Source organism: Pteropus vampyrus, unplaced genomic scaffold, assembly GCF_000151845.1.
Source record: "Pteropus vampyrus isolate Shadow unplaced genomic scaffold, Pvam_2.0 Scaffold7, whole genome shotgun sequence".
In the NCBI taxonomy this organism is placed as follows: Eukaryota; Metazoa; Chordata; class Mammalia; order Chiroptera; family Pteropodidae; genus Pteropus; species Pteropus vampyrus.
The window spans coordinates 11,067,591-11,086,160 of record NW_011888788.1 but is presented as its reverse complement, the minus strand read 5'-3'; the positions used below and the strand labels follow the sequence as shown (position 1 = coordinate 11,086,160).

Below are 18,570 nucleotides of genomic sequence, written 5' to 3'. Positions count from 1 at the left end.
GAATCTTTCTCTGAAATCTCCATATCTGTCTAAAGACAGATCCTCCAAAAAAAGGAACTCAACCATCATATAGATCTTTTTCCTGGTAGTTTCATTAACTGAGGAGGAGGACTGACCCTTAGAAAAGACAAGAAGTGAACACTACACCCAGACAAGCTTTGTCACAAACTATCACATCTCCTACTTTTTCTAAGGCTCATACATCTTCCCTAAAACTCATTTATTCTCCCCTAAATAAGTCACTCTGTTGAGTTACTTATTTTCCCTCGGTGTTTACCATGTACACATGAGGTATATATGTTAATAAACTTCTGTTTTTCTCTTGTTAATCTCTTGTAGCATAGATATCTCAGCCAAAAACTCAAGAGTAGAGGGAAAATTACTTTTTCTTCCCCACAAGGACAATCTCAAACAGGAGGAGTGAGGTTGGTAGATAATTACCTTGGTCAGAGAATTCTGAAGTGGGCTTTCCATGGTTTCTCAGAGATTCCACAGTGAGGCTGTCCCAGTTACCATTAGCAATAGGTTTTCTCCCATCCCATCTCATTGCCCTACCCCGTCGTGGTACTTCCTGGGAAAAATAAACTCCCCAATAAATTTCTTGAACCTAGACACTTATCTGCTTTAGAAAGAACACAATACAAGATAGAAAGATATGAAAGATATTAGGGAGGTCAAATGGACTGCAATAGATGACTCACTGGAAGGAAAGGAGTAAGGCAGAGAAATCTAGAACAACGTCTGAATTTCTGGCTGCATATCGGGGTTCATGTTCATGACATTCACAAAGGCCTTGGCTATCGGAGTTCAAACAGGTTATCCTAGGCACATTGAAATGGAGGGGACTGTGGAACATGCAGTTGAATTTTCCATCAAGTAGTTGAATATTTAGTTATGGAGATTAAGAGAAAAGTCTTAGCTGGAGCTATGATTTTGGAATCAGGGACTTGTAAGTAATAACTGAAGCCACCAAGATGTTAGGGTTTGATTGATACTGCTAAGAAAAACACTGCTATACAAGAAGAGTTGAGGATGAACAGCTAAGAGAGCTCAAGCCAGAGAAGTAGTCACAAAGACTACTAAGATGGGATGACCAAGTAGGAAAGAAGAAGAGAGAGAAAAGAGTTGTTCTGAAAACTGAAAGATGCAAGAGTCCTAAAGGAATGGTCCTCATGTTAAGTGCTGTAGTAAGCTCAATTTAGATAAGGGCAAAGAGGGCAGGGAGGATGTATGATAATCACACCTGTAAAATTGCAGAGAACAGCCCTGAGAAGAGAGTTTGGAGAAAAACTGCCATGGTGGCTTAGAGGCACCATGGAGTGAACTGACTTCAATTCTGGCTCTGTCTGGAGCCCTGGGGTGAGCTTACATCCTTCTTTATTTAAACAAGAAAAAGAAAGTATGTGAGTTCTTCAGAGGATGGTGCTTGAAGTCCATTTAGTTGCCTGCATATTTCAGTTAGGATTCCAAATAGAATATTGGTTTAAAGAAAAAGTATCAACAAAGATCATCTGATATCAGTTGAGCACTCACTCTAGGCAGGGCACTCTGTCTAGGGTGCAAAGAAATGGAGGTGAACCTAAGGACACTTCTGTCCTTCAGGATTTTTTAGTCCATTAGGGTAGTTATTATACAACCCCTATTAACATGTACAGAATTTAGTGGCAGATCCCAACAGAAAGCTCAAGTTCTGTATCTCTCTCCTGTGTCTTTTATTCTTTAAAATAAATTCTGCTTTGTGTAGTTTATAACTCTTCTACAAAGCTCTTCACAGTGACAGTCCTGAGTGACATTAGCCTTCTGTGTTAATTTCCCCATGACTGGCCATAAAAATAATTTTCATGTAAACCCTCTTTATCCAGTTACAGACACTAAGGCCTGCATTCTTTTTCATGCAGTGGCATGGATTCCTAAATATAATTTAGAGTCTATGGAACTTTCTAGTTTTTTTTTTTCTTAAAACAATCTCCTGATATAGGCAGGGCAGCAGTTTTTAAATTACTTTTTAATTGAGATATAATTCATATATTATAAAATTCACCATTTTAAGGCATGCAATTAAGTGGCTTTTTTTTTTTAAAGCATTTTCACAGAGTTGTACAAGCATCACCGTTATCTAATACAAGAACATTTTCATCATCCCAAAAAGAAACTCTATACCCATTAGCTGTTATTCCTCATTTCTCCCTCGTCTTCTAACCCAAACCCCTGGCAACCACTAATTTCACTTTCTGTCTCTATAGATTTGCTTATTCTGGACATTTCATATAAATGGAATCACATTATGTGGACTTTGTGACTGGCTTCTTTCACTTAGCATAACATTTTGCAGTTTTGGTAATGTTGTAGCATGTATCGGTACTTCATTCTTTTTATTGCTGGATAATATTTCATTGTATAGATGGACTATATTTTGTTTATCCATCCACTGATAGACATCTGTTTATACCTTGGGGCTATTATAAATAATGCTGCTATAAATATTAGTGTACAATTTTTTATGTGAATATGTTTTTAATTTTCTTGGGTCTATACCTAGTAGTGGAATGGCTGAGTAACTCTATGTTTAACTTTTCGGGGACTGCCAAACTGTTCTTCATATCCAATGTATCATTTTACTTTCCCAATGCAATGTATAAGGTTCCAATTTCTCCATTTCTTCATCAACATTTTTTTCCATTGATATGACTCAGGGCAGATTTTATTATCCCCATTTCACAGGTAAAGAAAGATGGGCCTACACAACAATCAATTAGAAAGGCCAGGGCTCAAATATTAGCTTTCAAATTCTTAGGTCAGTTTTCCTCTTGTGATACCACAAAGTTATTCTGAAACCATATCAAACATCAAGGTGTTATAAAGGTATACAATGATGTCCTAAAAAAAATCCAAAAAACTCAGATGCAATAACTCAGAGAAGTGATGTAAGCTTACAACACACACATGTGCACACTACAAATACATTCACCTTCATGTATGTGCATCCCATTAATCATGTTACTGGCTTAACAATGCACTTAAAATACCAATGTACTAATGAGAAGTTTTCAAAGAAGTTGAACTTATAGTAATACCTTTGACACTGAGAGAAGATAATCCATTAGCATTAAAAGCATACTGGTTTTTAGTTCCTCAGATTGATTCATGTTATGATTCCAGCCTGTGGTTCACTAGATCTGGCTGTCTCTATTAATGCCGTCGGATCATGGTTATTTTAGAGTCACTCTGTTGTCTAACGTTGAAGTATTCGGTTCTTCAAACTGCTTCTTAAATAATTCCAAAGCATAATATCTTTAAATTTTCTGTACAGTATAGGTCCTTAGAAAAATACATATTTAAAGCTTGGGCATTGATTTGATTATTATTTCAGCCAAATATGTCAAATTCGGAAATGCTGTCACATAGGTTGTGAGACTAGAATAATAAAATTGAAAGTGCATGGCCCCCAAATTAGTCCCTGACATTTTTTTCTAATAGAAATAATATAACACATTTCCAGTGTCGTAAACAGCATCCCCCTCACTTGTCATAGCAATGGACGAAATATATATTTTTTTTGTTTAAAGCAATAGAGGGTGTTGATGCAATATGTCAAAACTCTTATACCGAATGAAAATTTCTAGTCTAGAAAAAATCAACTCCCCAACAAGACAACTAAGGCTGAATTTTGATAAAGTTTCCCTCCCTTTATTTAAGTCAAACTATTAATGAGGAAAAAAACTGAAAGCATGAAGTAAACATGGAATTATCTATTTTAGATGTTTATTCTCCACACCTCATATTGACACTAATATAGTGCATAGTTAGAACCCATCTCTAAATTATTTACAGCAAGTCTATGATATTACAGTTTCATGATAATGTCATGGGTATATAATATTATGGAGAGATCCGCTGAGCTTTAATTTGAAATAATTCTCCTAAGTAATGGTGCTCCAATAATCAAATGTGTTGTAGGTAACCAATAGACTAATTGAAAATATTGACAAGTGTGTATTAAATTTTTATCTTTGCCAGATACATTAGATTTTAGACAATGCAGAAAAAAAATGTTTGCAGAGTTTGCTTTACTGTTCTTTAAAAGAAAGATTTCTAATTACCCACAATTTAAAAAATATGTTATATGTTATACTAGCATTGAGTTAGTTAAGATTCCTAATACCAAAAGTAAAATCAGACCCAGAGAGTTTATTTTTATTTTTTAGCAGAGAAAAATTGTTCCTCTACGGATATTAGGCTTTTTTTTTTTTTTTTTTGTCGAAAACCCTAACTTTTGGAATGATGCACATGGAATGATAAGAAAGAAAGTGCTTGCCTATTAAGCCATAAAAGACCAGGGATCAATGAGGTATCAAACCGACAAGTACTCCATGCCTCAAAGCCTTCCATGTCTCATGATCCAAAGTAGGCAATGAAAATCCTTCTTTGGTATCCCAGCATGCTAGGTACAAAAGCCATCACTTACATATAAAATGATCAGATTCTGCTTTTGTGTTGCCATTACATGAACAGTAATAAGGCCACCTTAATATTGCTAATATGTCTTTTTTCTAATGTTTATAGCATGAACAAGATAAACAAGAGATGTTAACTAGTAGAAAAGGGAAGAAAAGAGATAAGACTTGCTCCAAAGAATAAATACTGTGTTACATTGGAGGAGAGCTAGACTTCTTTCCCCGCCAACCTTGACCCACAAATACTCAACTCATGAATATACATAGAGTAGTGGTAATTGTAGTTAATCAGATAGGCAAGTTTTTTGTTTGTTCGTTACTTTGTTTTATAAAATTGGAAGCAGGAGTTGACAGAGCAATTACTCTTCTTTGAAAGATATAGCCAAGGACCTTAGTTTATGCAGACTTCATACGGAGCCATTTCTTTGCTCTTTGCAAGAGGAAGTTAAATTCAAACTTAACTCATACTTTTCCATGTATTTTGCAGCACTCTGCTAAGCTCTTGTGCATTAGACTATGAGGTATTAGATTCAAAATCATTTTAAAATGACAAGCCATTATGGTGATTTCTATAAGGCTTGCGAGGCCACTTCTGGAAGTCCAGTGCTCTCTTCTATATTTTCCCCTATCCACACCATTAGTTCAGGATCACTCAGCAGGTGGAGAAGCATGCATAGAGCACATGCTGGCAAAGCAAAAGCACCAAAATTTGTGTATTTGCTTATTAGAGTGCCTATGCAAAGTAGCTTGCTTTTTGATATTTCAATTTAAAAGAAAAAAAGTTATTATTGGGAAAAAACCAGAGTATTACTGACTTTCTTGCATTTTTTCACTGTTCAGAATTTTTATTTTGAATTACATTAACTATGTTTAGAACTTCTAAAGGCTCTATGACACTTTGTATCTAAAATTGAAAGCACTCAAACAATTTAAAATAATTTTAGGGATTGCATCTATGATTCCTTTATATACATATTAATATCTATAACCATACTATTGTAGTGATTGACAAATGAGTGTAGTTCCAACATCAATGTTGTTTGACATTTTCATTTATATAAATAAATAAGACAAAAGAAAATAATAAAGACATGTATTAGAATTTCACTCATTTGCCAATAAGTGAGCAGATTCTTTGCTGAATAAAATAATAGTTTTCAAATCCTGGAGGAATATTTCTGCAATTTCTTGTGGTATTCACAATGTAACAGCTATGGAACCAAGACATTTTTAAGTTTAATCTGGTTTATTAACATTTTTCATTACTTTCTTAAGACAATCAACAAAATAATAAACTGAGCCTTTATTCACAGCATTTGTTCATTTTGTGCAAATATTTAATATTTAAAATCATTATGGCTAATTAAGAGCTACCTATGTGATGTCACTGAACATAGAATTGGGAAGAGATGCACAGTAGCCCGTCACTATATAGTATTTCCACCATACAGTCACAATAGACAAAATAAACCTAAAGTCATAGATAATAAATGCAATAAAATGATTAGTTAGTAATGAGTGTTGAGCATATTATCTTTGCGCTTAATGTAATTTTTTAAATTATAATTTTAAATAAATTAATTTTTAATAAAGGCTATGTTTTAATAATTGGCTCACAAAATTCATTAAATTGCAACAATCAGTTCTTACAAGCCAGTATAAGCTGGCCCTACTGCTTATATGTAAAATTTAAGATATGCATATATTGACCAATGTGTGTAGGAATATGTATATCTGCTTTATTCCTGCAAATGAGCAAAACAGCAAACGAAAATACGGAATCTAAAGAAATGTAAGTGCATCTACTAGAAAAGGACTACGTCGGTTCTGTGAACGAATAAAGACTCTTTCCTGCAGTTATATTATCTATACATGGTTCAAAAATGGTTCTGCAACTGACCAGTAAATACATAATCTTCAGCCTACTATCCTTCTCATCCACTTTCCTAAAAGAAGCAAAGTACAACAGGTGCTCAAATAATGTTGTTTAGTTATAACACTGATGAGATGCCAGAGGTATTTAAATATTTTTATATAGATTAGCCTATGGTAAAATTGCTTTCGTTATACATTGTTTTACTTAAAGTCACAGAACCTACAATGACATGAAGTGAGGACTTACTATATTTTGCCTCAATTCTTATTTTCTTAGAGCCATTAGATTAAAAAATCTCGTCCAAGAAATAATAAATAATCATTGATTAAATTGGGTTGTGGAACAGGAAAAAGTTCTATTTAAGAGTCTAAATTCATGTTGGTGTCTGATGTGATGGACACTGTGAAGTACCATCCAGGGCAGAAGGTCATATTCCCCGGCTGTTCCTAGCTGATAGTCCTCTCCAGAAATTGCCCTTGATTGAGGAGAGCTACTTACTCCAAGATCATGCCCTTCCTGGATGCAGCCTGCAAGCAATGAATAGTTAGCATGGGAGTGTAAAGGTCTAGACTCCTCAAATCAACTTGGGATACTTTTGAAGGGCCTGATCCAGCTTTCAGAACTCCACATAGAAACATCAGAGGCTCCAATGAGACTGCATAGCCATCTGACTTCTCCCTCTGCTCTATTCTAACTCCTCTTCCCTTCTGGGGATGTCTATCATGAAAGCACTCCCTTATTATCCTCCTGCATGCTAGATTCCATCCCAGAGGAACACAACCTGCAACAATCAATTGATGATACAACTGAGGAATAATAAAACATGTATTGGTTTCTTATTTTTTTAATTTTTAATAATATAAATTATTTATTGTTTCTTGGTCATTTCTTAGAGACCACAAGTATTAACTAAGAGGAGGTAACACTTCTCAACTCATTCTACGATACCAAAACCAGACAAAGACATCACAATAAAGGAAAACTCTGGACTGATATCTTTTATGCATATAGATGCAAAAATCTTCAAAAATTATTAGGAAAATGAATCCAACAACATATAAAATAAGTACACACCAAGACTAAATGGGATTTATCTGAGGAATACAAAGCTGATTTAACATCCAAAAAACAACTAATATAATATACCATATCAAATAAAAAGAAAACAAACTCTCTTTCTTGACCTTGATAATTTTGAAGAGTAACGATTATTTTTCTGAATGTTTTTACCCGATGGCTTCTAATGATTGGTATTTTTGGCAAAAATATCACAGCAGTGATAGAGTGCCCTTTTTAGTCTATCATATCAAGAGGTCCATGATTTTGATATGTCTTATTACTCATGATGTTAATCTTGAAATTGTTTAAGGTGGTACCTGCTTGATTTCTCCACTATAAAATTAATATATTTCCTTAATATTTAATACATGTCTTGAGGTTCTAATTATGGTTTTGTTGATGGAAAAAAAATATATAGCTTAGCTTCTTGCATGAAACATGGACCTGATGGAGAAATGGTTCTCTTTTAAGCAGTAGAACGTATCACTTATTCTTTATTCATACTGTTGACCATATTCTCATATGAGACCTTGTCTCCCATGGTAACTGCACATCCCAAGAAATTTAAAGCATTTAGCATGGGTTCTAGCTCTTTCTTTTTACTAGAGAGATACCTTAATTCTAATTTTTACATTAAAAACATCAAATTCTTGAAAAGTTGTTTCTGGATTTTCATTGTTTTGACGACTTTATATAGTGGTTTGCTTCACTTGTTTCTCCAGACAACTTTCCAATCAATTCATTGGACTGCCCAGTAAAACCCAATCTTCAGAAATAGCAGCTATGCTTTCTTTACAGGACTAATCACATAATCATCTATCTTTATGGATGTATGTTGACTGAGAGTTAGTTATGTTGCTACCTTTTCAGAGAACTGGCATTTGCTGGTTCTTTACTAAGCTGTATTACCTTCTTATTTTTTCAAAGATTTAGTAATCACATAGATAAGTTAAAAATACGATAATGATGAGATAATTTCCCAAGAATGTGATAATAGTAAGTCATAGCATCTAGAAGTGTTGTAAAATCATCTAATAATAATAATGAAAATTACTATGAATAGAATGTAAGCTCTACAGGGACAAATAAATTCCAGGTTCTTGGAACAGTGACTGGAACATACATATTTATTGGACAAATTACCATTAATGAACCTTACTATACAGTCTTCTAAGCACTTTATAAATATTGCTCTATTTTAGCTTCATGAAAATTCTAGGATGTACATATATTAGCATTTATCATTTATATTTTATATTATCTTTTATATTTTAAACATTTATGTTTGTTTTGTTATGGAAAATTTCAAATACATACCTACATACCTATCCATCCCTAGTTACAATAATCATTTACTGATATATGTCATCCCTTTTTATCCAAAAGTGTAATGTATTTATTGTACTATTAGAGAATATTCCTCTACAAAAAATTTTTGTGTATAAAACTCATGTTTTAAGTGATGATAATAACTAAGAAAGTAGGTTTTGAGGTATAGATAGGACTCATAGGATGTGTTAAATATAGAACTAAGTTAATAACCTCTAAGATATAATACAAGATAAAAGGGATGAAACAAATAAAAATATTATCTCTAAATAGGAAGACATGGCAAGACCAAGTCATGAGCATTAATCATGCCACCACTAGGGTGACAGCAATGTCATCCCCTAAAGTAACCTCCTATTGGCGATACCCATCAATGTCTCATTTGGCCGTACATCTGCTCTGACTTAGAAATACAAATAAAACCCATTGCTGTTCACCACCTAATTGATGAGCTACCAGCCAGGCACTCTTGCCCCTGTGTCTTCCTGATAGGGCAAGTATGTGTCATTGGCCCCAGGTACTTGCCATCTACCATTTTGCCTTGCTCAAACTTTAACTCTGATCCTCATATCCACATTATCCACAAGAAGGCTGAGATAGGAGAGAGAGAGAGAGAGAGAGAGAGAGAGAGATTGAGAGAGAAACGGGAACATTGTGTAACCAACCAGGAGTCATGTAGGCAGTCAGTCCTTCCACTCTTTGTAACCCAGCCCAATGTTTTAACCTATCCCTTTTTGACCCCGGTTTCTTTCTCCTTGATTTAATAAAATATGTAGGTCATGGCTTAATTTGGTCTGTAAGCTTTGCTGTCGTGTGTCCTTTGGGATGGTTTGCTAGTGTACTTGTAGCAAGGAAATTTCCCAAACAAAGGGCTCAGAAGAGATGGAGAGACTGAACTAAAGTTACCCAGCTTATAGGGACTAAAATCTAGTGGTTATTATATTGCTGTACTTAAGCCATAATTATAACAACAATGCTAGGCCATTGTCATGAGACACTTGCCAAGCAACTATTTTACCTTTTACACACTTTAGAAGTGTGTGCGTGTATTCAAAACAAATGAAGATAGGGTGTGGCTTGGACCCAATCTATAATAAGTTTTCAATTTTAAAAAAAGCAACCTTCTTTGCAACCCTATTGAATCGTACATACACAAGCCTAGAAAGCTTTCTTGGTCCTGGCAGATTTATTTTTATGTTAAAAATTTTATTGGTCTTATTTGCTTTGCTCTTTTAGTCTCTCACTTCAACAACTTAAGAATAGCCTAGATTCTATACACTGAAATTGCTTTGTACATTGTAAAAACATAATCTGAACATTTTCAAGAAAAAATGCACCTTTTAAAGCCATCGCTTTTGCACTAGAATATTAACCCTCCAGATATATGCCAAAATTGTCCTGTTGTTCACATCTATTGGCAGGCTCAGGACTCTGTGGTCTGTGTTTTGAATTGACTATTTCCTCATGATACAGTGATCTAATAACTGCTGCTCAGGTTAAGGAAGAATAAAACACTCAAGATGAAAGCTTGCATTACAAATGTATTTACTTTCTATACAAATTCCACTGTAATATACTTTCTTTGACAGTGTGCAGGGCCAGTATTTCCTCCTAAAGGCACTGTTTCAGGAACCAATAACGATTTTCTTAGGCATGTTTCCTAGCCTAATAAAAGAACTGAAAATAATTAAGTTGAAAAATCTGGCTAAATTGTGATGTTTTATACTTTCATTTTAAGTATACTTTCCGTGGTCTTTGTAAGTAAATTTATTTATGCAGAATATACAAGTGACTAAAAATAATTCTTTCAAACTATAGATGAGATGAAGCAAAAGGTTTCACACACTCTTATAGAAAGGATTGATCGAAGTCATATTATAAGATTTTTGAAGAAAATATAATGTAGTTTCTAAAATGTTAAAAGAACATGTATTAGAATACAATCAAATGTAACCTAATCAAATTGTTCACCCTCAATATGTTTCTTCTAATTGATGAATGAGTTTACATATATCCAACCTTGGATGGCGAACTCTTCCACAGTTTGCATAATGAATCAAAGTTTAGCACTATGAATTGTTGAGAAAAAATTCAACCAAGGCGACACAATATTGTGATACTATTTCTCCACAACTTAGGCATTAGATTCACTTTTATAACTCTATGCATTCCATAGGATACAAAACCAGTCACATTAATTACCATCTTTATGACATCTATATCATACTATACTTAAAGAAGTGAGCAACTTGGATGCCTGACTTTGAGAATAAAAATCTTTGGACAACCCGTGTTTAGTATATTGCCCTATCAGAAACTCAGTTTAACTTAAACAAATGGTTCTCAATTCAATCATACCCAACATTCCCTTTTAATAATAAATACTTTGTAAAGCCTTCTTGACTATACTGAAATGACATCTATAAATAGCACAACTCACCCACATACATGAAGCAGTGCCCCACCCATATCTTCCTAGAACTCATCATTCCAGTAGCTGCCCCCATAGCATCCTCCAGCAAACACCCTGATGTGACTCTGCCTGAACGCTTTCTCTCAGCCTGGACAAAAAGCAGACAAGAAATGCTGGGGAGTTAATGCCCCAGGAGCAATCCTCAGCCAAGTACAGGTGAAAGTTTAATATAAAGAGCTCAGCTCTCCTCACCCCTCAAATGGGACAACCTCTAGGCATGTTCTATGTGGTTTCCCAGAACTCCCGAGCAAGACTAGGTCTCAGCTTGTCCACAGTAGTAATCTGCTTGATACTGCTTTCCCTTCCCTTTCTCACTTCCCCACTCCTCTGCCAGTGCTTCCTGTCAGCCTCCTAAATAAAGCACTTGTACACAAAACCTTGTCTCATATTCTGCTTCCAGGGGAATCCAAATCAAAACATCAATTTTAAAAAATCAATATAATGCCATAAGTGTAATATAAAAGAGAGATAAAAAGAAAGTGACATAGTAAAATTCTGTTTCAATATGTAAAGACTCAGGCATGACTACATGCTGCCTAACGCAACCCATAATGAATTAGGCAGCACATAACAAAGTAGTGAGATAGTCGTTTCCCTACGTGGAATCACCATGAAGAGAACATCTGCAAATGCAGACTAAAACAGGTGTGATGTATTGCTAACTACCATAAGTGGCACAGCCATCAGGGGCATGATTTTATCAGGCACACCTGGTAAAATTGTGAGCCAATGAAGCACAACCTTTCCTTAATTTTCATAATAGTTCAGTAATATATGGAGAGCAAAATGACTTTTTATGTACCCTGCTGTTTATAAATAAGTTTATACTTATAGGACTACCCGCCACCCCCCCTCAAAAAAAAAACATTAAAACCTTTTGTGAGATAATAGACAGTTTCTCAACATACACCTGGTCAGCCTACATGGTGCAACATTCCTGGCCCAGGCCACAAAATGCTAGTGGCACAGCAAAGGCAAGGAAAAGGGAACAGCAATGTGGCTAAAGTCCCTGGTTTTCGCCTTCCTCAGTTTAAATTCCATCTTCACTTTTTGTTAGAAGTAAGACCTCACGTAATTGATCTATCATCATTCTGGCTCATATTCCTAATCTGTAAACTGGAAGAAATCACATTCTCTAACTCAGAATTGTTTCACGATTAAATGAGTAAATTATCGTGTCTAGCACAAACTGAGGGTTAAAAAAATATTAGCTATTCTTATTACTATATTTCATGGCTAAATAATCTCTCTAACTCAAATAATCTCTCTGACATGGCCACCAGAAGACACAAGTTGTGCAGTATGTAAAAATATGGGTTTAGGTGTAAATTCTGTTTCCCAGGCACGATCTTTGAATTTACTATCAACCCATGCTTTCCCTCTTCCTTTTCTCCGCTGTCCATCTTTAGTCAGTTGTCATTTCCAGTAATAATAATCTTATGATGTATTCCTACAGATTTTGTACCCCTATTCCCAATTAGGAGACCTTATAAAAGGCGTGTGTAGGGAAGAAAGAGGAAGTTTGGATATAGCCTTTCCCTGCCCCCTCTTCAGCTAAATCAAACAAAGGCAACTAGCTAGAGAATTTGAATACCAAATGAGATGATATATAAGAATTCACTATTGTAAACTGTAAAGCACAATGTAAAAGTGCTATTGTTCTTGTTATTTATTAATAGTATCATTAGTCACACAGCTGTTAGAACTCCAGCTAGAAAAGACAGAGACTTAGCATCATCCTTTATAAATGAGGTAGCTGAGAACAGAGACTAGATGCTGCCTAAAACGAAATGGGAAAAGATCAAACTGACGGCTCCACAGAAAAGGATACTTTGAGATGAAGAGCTGGCTGGGAAATGGTGATATCAAGTTAGGCAGAGGAGTGGAGGCAACAAATTAAAAGGTCATTTTTTTGTAAGGCTGCAGAAGTCTTCTTGAAGAAAGGACTGCATTGATTGATATGGCCTGTAATGGAAACTTAGATAATGAAATAAAACCAGCATTTAAGAATTTCAGACTGAGAACTCATTGCCATGGCAACCCTCTCAGAAGGGAACTTGTATAAGAAAATAAGATTCACTTGACTAAGCCTTAAAATGAAAACCTACACCACAGTGAAACAATTACATGCAGAATTCCAAAACTGTTTATTGCTGAAATGCCTAGAGGTAGTGCTGAATTTGTTGGTCTATCATCTCTTCCATTGGAAGCTATTACTTCTCAAAATCTATGACTCATAGAGGGAACATCATCTAGCTTTGAGGGGTCTCTTTTAGCATTGGGTGTTTCTTACCAGTGAAGATTTACAACTTTTTTTTCCATTCAATAAATCATCTAGCATGATGCTCATATGATAATCACATTGGTGCATACCATTTAAACAAATGCCCAACTTTTAGTCTGTATATAACCACATAAAACTACCAAATTAATATATTAATTATTAGTTATACTTTTCATGAGAAATAATTTTTCACATAAGTAACATCTAGTTCATATTCAGCTTATGATAACTTTAATAAAAACATGTATTTTATTATTACATGTTCTCACTTAAAGAATGTCAGGCTGAATTCACTATATTTTCTCAGTTAAAAGGAGCTTTCTTGAATACCTAATAACACTGACCAATGTGAATCTATGCCTTTTAATTGATGCTGAAAAGAAATAACTGGGATCCTTTTAGAATGGTATGGATTAGGTTCCTAAAATTGAACCTGGTGGTAGAAAAATTTGCCATTGAAGAATGTATGATCATATTGTAAAAGAGAGAAACAGAGGTCAATAATAACATAAAAACAATTCCAAAATATTTCTATGCTCACATACAAAAAGAATGTAGGCAATAAGATATATAAGATAATATCTAAGCCATCCTCTACATCAGCACCTAGTGATAATGGATACAGTATTATATTTCCATTTACCAGCCCTTGCTCAATAGGAATTTTCTCTCCCATCCTTCAACCCTACACTCACCCTTGAGGTTTCATCAAATTTTCAACAGTAAGAACAATTTCCATATTTCCATTTATGTATATTAGGTAATACACATGCAAGAGGATATTCTGTATATGTGTTGTCTCCCTTCAATTTCATGACACCCTTTCCATTTTCTCAGGACTTAGCAGTGTCCCAGAAATCAAAATAATTCAGTTGCTTATTCTATCAGCCTGATTATTCATTTCTCAAGTCACATGCATTAGAATACAGTGGTTCTAAGACCTGGGCTTGTTTTTTTGTTTTTTTTTGTTTTTTTGTTTTTTGACATCTACCTTTATCTTCCCTAAGGTTTTCTGGAAAAAAAAAAAATCTGCACTCTCCTTGACTTTTCTTTCATTTTTTTTTTCCTATTCCCATTTCCAGTACATTCTATTTCTAATTATCCCTTGCATGGTGCCTTACATTTTTTTCTATACTGGAATTAACATTCTCAAGGTTGTCAAGAATGTATATAAAAGTAAATTTACATATATTTGAATTTTGCCTAAGGGGAACTCATGTTTGGAAAAAAATATCTGAATTATATTGGAAGTAAGTTGGAAGCAATAAGGTACTTGCACAAACTAGTTCTAGGAAGCTTGATATATTCTCAGATATTTTTTTATCTGAAACTATGGTAAGATTAGAGCAAGAATCATGATTAAAATTCTAAATTTAAACATTTGTGGTATTAATAAAGCTACCCTAATTCATAGAAGAGTCAAGAGAGGTGCTACTGTAAAATCAACCATTAGATGTATCAATTAATTTATTTTTATTATTTTACAACCTAAAGCAAACATGTGAATATTCACAGAAAAAAAAAAAGCCACCAAAATGAGTGGATAGAGAAAAATATATAAGGCAATTTTAATCCTAAATTAATAAAATGAATATTATCTTTTCATAAGAAAAATTTTATCCACAAATACCACATCCAACAACCAAATAACTACCTTATTTATAGATAGTTATGTGTGATTATCACTTTTCCCTCTCCCTTATTTAAAAAGTGTCTCCTTTTAGCAAAAATGGCAGATAAATGAAATTTATCTGTATCCCACTTTGTTTTATTTCTCTCAATCTCATGTCAGTCTCCCCTTCAATTCTCCTTCTCCCTTAGGCTGAAGTGCTTAGTACTTTTATCATCCTCTAATTTATCCTGCCAAAGTGAAAAGTAATTTGATAAATTCCTTCATATTAAGGTATTAGAAAATTAATTATCTGGTGTTCTCATGAGTATTTGCATTTTAAAGGAAAATTGCAGAGAAAGAACAATTCCTGACCATCATAAATTATGTATTAATTATAGAATTTCAGGCATCTGTAGGAAGATATTTAAAAGTGATGAGAGAACTAGCAATTACACTATTAAGTCAAACAATGGAAAAGATGATATTGTCTATTTACTTGTCTGGATGGTCAGGAGATAGAAGCAAATATACATTTGAAGACAATCATTATATTCTCTGGGTCTTAGAAGATACTTAAAAACATTTTGATACACAGATATCTATATCTATATTTATTAAATAAATAAAATCATACTATTTGTTTTATCTACAGTAAAAAAAAAATCAAAGAATATATTTTTTTGGAGAATTAGAGTAAGGTAGTTATCTCCAACCCCTTCTGCTGTGATCGTGCAGCCTTCGATTTAACTTTGGCAGAAAAGTGGTGCTCATCAAATATTTCACTTGTGGACATTTCCCTGGCCCCCTTGAAGGTAAGCAGGGGTATATGAATACTTCTGACCAAATGAAATGGAAGCAGAAATGATGTGTATCGCTTCTAAGCTGAGAAGGTAAAAAAGTTCAGGCATGAACTTGCAAAGTCTCTGTTCTATGGCTGAGGAGGTTGTCAGTTCCAGATAGAACAGTTATGAGATGATGTCATGTCCAACAGCCAGAGCCTCTGAATGTAGGTCACTGAGATTTTGAGGTTATTTGTAGTTGCAGCACAGCTTAACTGTGCTCTGATCCAGACCAGTATATTCCCATTATGGCATTTACCATATTGGCTTATAGCTACTTTGTTACATATCTGCTACTCCATCTTAACTGGTTACTTCTTATTCATTGTTGTAACTTTGCTATAAAACAAAACATAATTGAAGAAACCCTAACAATAGGAGAGTATTTTTGAAAAGTTAAAAATTAGATCACAAATTTAAGATAGTTACATGTGGTGACAAGATTATAATTAAATTTAATTCAATTCAATGTATCTACTGAACAATAAAAGTGTGTGGTATGCTATGTGCTGTCAACACAGACATTAGTTGGTAATATTAACAATAATACCATTAATTAATACAAATGAGATGTTATTAATGGGTGCTATTTTTACAATGTTTCTAATGAGCTAGCCTCTTCTTATTTATTTGCTTTAAAAAAATCATGAAAGATGTTAGTGAATTCATTAGCAAATTATCTTCAGGTCTCAAGGTCCATATTTCCCAAGTGGAAAACTTCTTTACATCACTAGTTTTCCAAGCATTTCAGCCCCATGCCTTTTTAAATCAATAAGCCGTATTGACAAAATTCTAATTATTCTCTCCATGTGCACACCTGTTTTGATTTTCCTTATTTTCCTGTAGAGAACAAAATTAGTCAACTGGTTTAGTAGTTTTCTTTGCTCCATTCTCTTTGAACTTGAGCTTTCTCCTCTCAGACAGAATAGTCTTACTCACTGATTAATTTTCAAAGAGAAACATTTTTAAAAATCAGAGTGAAATAAAATATCTACCTCTGTTAATAATCATGCAAAAATTTTAAAGTCTGTATAACTGGCTTGCAAAAAGTTTTCTTATTTTAAGCAAACTCACCGACGTACATGGAAAAAGTCACTTCATAACTATAATTATGTATGAAAATTACAGCAACAGTCAAGCTTATCTCAATGTGTCTGACTCTCAATGCTCCTTTATGAAAATAATAAAACCACTCCTTTTGTGAACTCCCAAGCAACGCTGATTCATTCATCCTTCTAAGAAGTTAAGTGTTTAACTAACTATCTTCTTGCTCCACAATTTCAGCAAGTTTATACTCCATATGAAAAAAGACCCAAGGAATTCTCCCCAAATTAACTCACTCTTGGGTTAATAGTGTAAAAATAGCACCCATTAATAACGCTCTCATTTTTCTCATAGTTTTATTTTCCTTGTGTAATTGAGATGTAATAAACATAATACATGTTGTAAAAGAAAAGCAGGTGAATAAATACCTCTAAATCCAACTAGAGAAGACTCCCTTTCATCTCAGCCTACTGGTAAAAAAAAAATAGATTAAGTCCACATTTTCTAAACTCTCTGTCTAAATTGATAAAGCTTAGAAGGAATGTGGCATACCCAACTACAGAATACTAGTTTAGGAAGAGGAAAATAAATCTAAAAGAATAACAACTGTCAAGTAAAAACACACACAGTTTCTTCAAAAGATAATGGCAAAACGAGAGAAGAAAGTAGATGAGATGGTTCCGGTTTGGGGATTCTAAATTGTTCATGATGTTTTAAATTCCAAAACATCATGAACAATTTAGCAAATATTTAGGGCATATGAAAGAGTGGAGTCATGATAACCAATAAACTACATCATTTACTAAAGATCCTTAAACTTAGTTTTCAGAATTTTGGAAACGGTTGGACAAGATCGATTTCTAAAATATAAATGCTGAAAAAGAATAAGAAATAAGGAACATAAATACTTACAACTGATCGAATGTTATTTTCTTTTACCAGCTTCAGAGATGATTTATAGCAATTTGCAAGGTCTTCCTTGTGGGAACCATTAATATGGCCTCTTGCTATTGGCCCTACAGTATGGATGACATCTATAAATGCAAAAGGAAGGAAAAATAGGATAAGCGAGATATTTTTCACTTTTCACATAATTGGTGCTTTATTTATGTTAGGTGTTTGTGTTGGAGCCTGGAGACAAACAAGCTAAGAAATACTGATGATGCGAATACTTCTCTGGTAAAAGACTTTACATAGTACAGCCTCCTAAAGTAGGCAATTTTCAAGGAAGGTGATAATTGTGAAAAGGAATCCTCTATCAATAAATTATTCCTTCGTAATTGTCCAGATCCAAGTGAGACATATTATAATATAAGATGTGAATAATTGGCACCCTGGGAAAAGACAAAACTTTATTGGGAAATAAACGAAGAAATAATTGCCTGAAAAATAAACGTTCTGAATTGACATGGGGAGGTAGAACCAATGCTATACATCACTTTACTTGTAAATAAGACCATAGTTTCAGGCATTGTACACAATAAACAAGGGCAATTTCTGAAAATATGCCAAGAGAATTTATAATAATCAGCAATAACCTTGAAAGAAATAATTTTAAAACATTCTTACCAATTTTAAAGTATGACCTACCGATTCTTAC

At 34.0% G+C, this 18,570-nt stretch overlaps 1 protein-coding gene across 1 annotated transcript in view; it reads right to left on the bottom strand.

The window, feature by feature from the left end:
* MACROD2 (MACRO domain containing 2) overlaps window positions 1-18,570 on the bottom strand; it is a 1,889,795-nt gene that overhangs the window by 746,777 nt on the left and 1,124,448 nt on the right. The gene's annotated exons all lie outside the window — the stretch shown is intronic.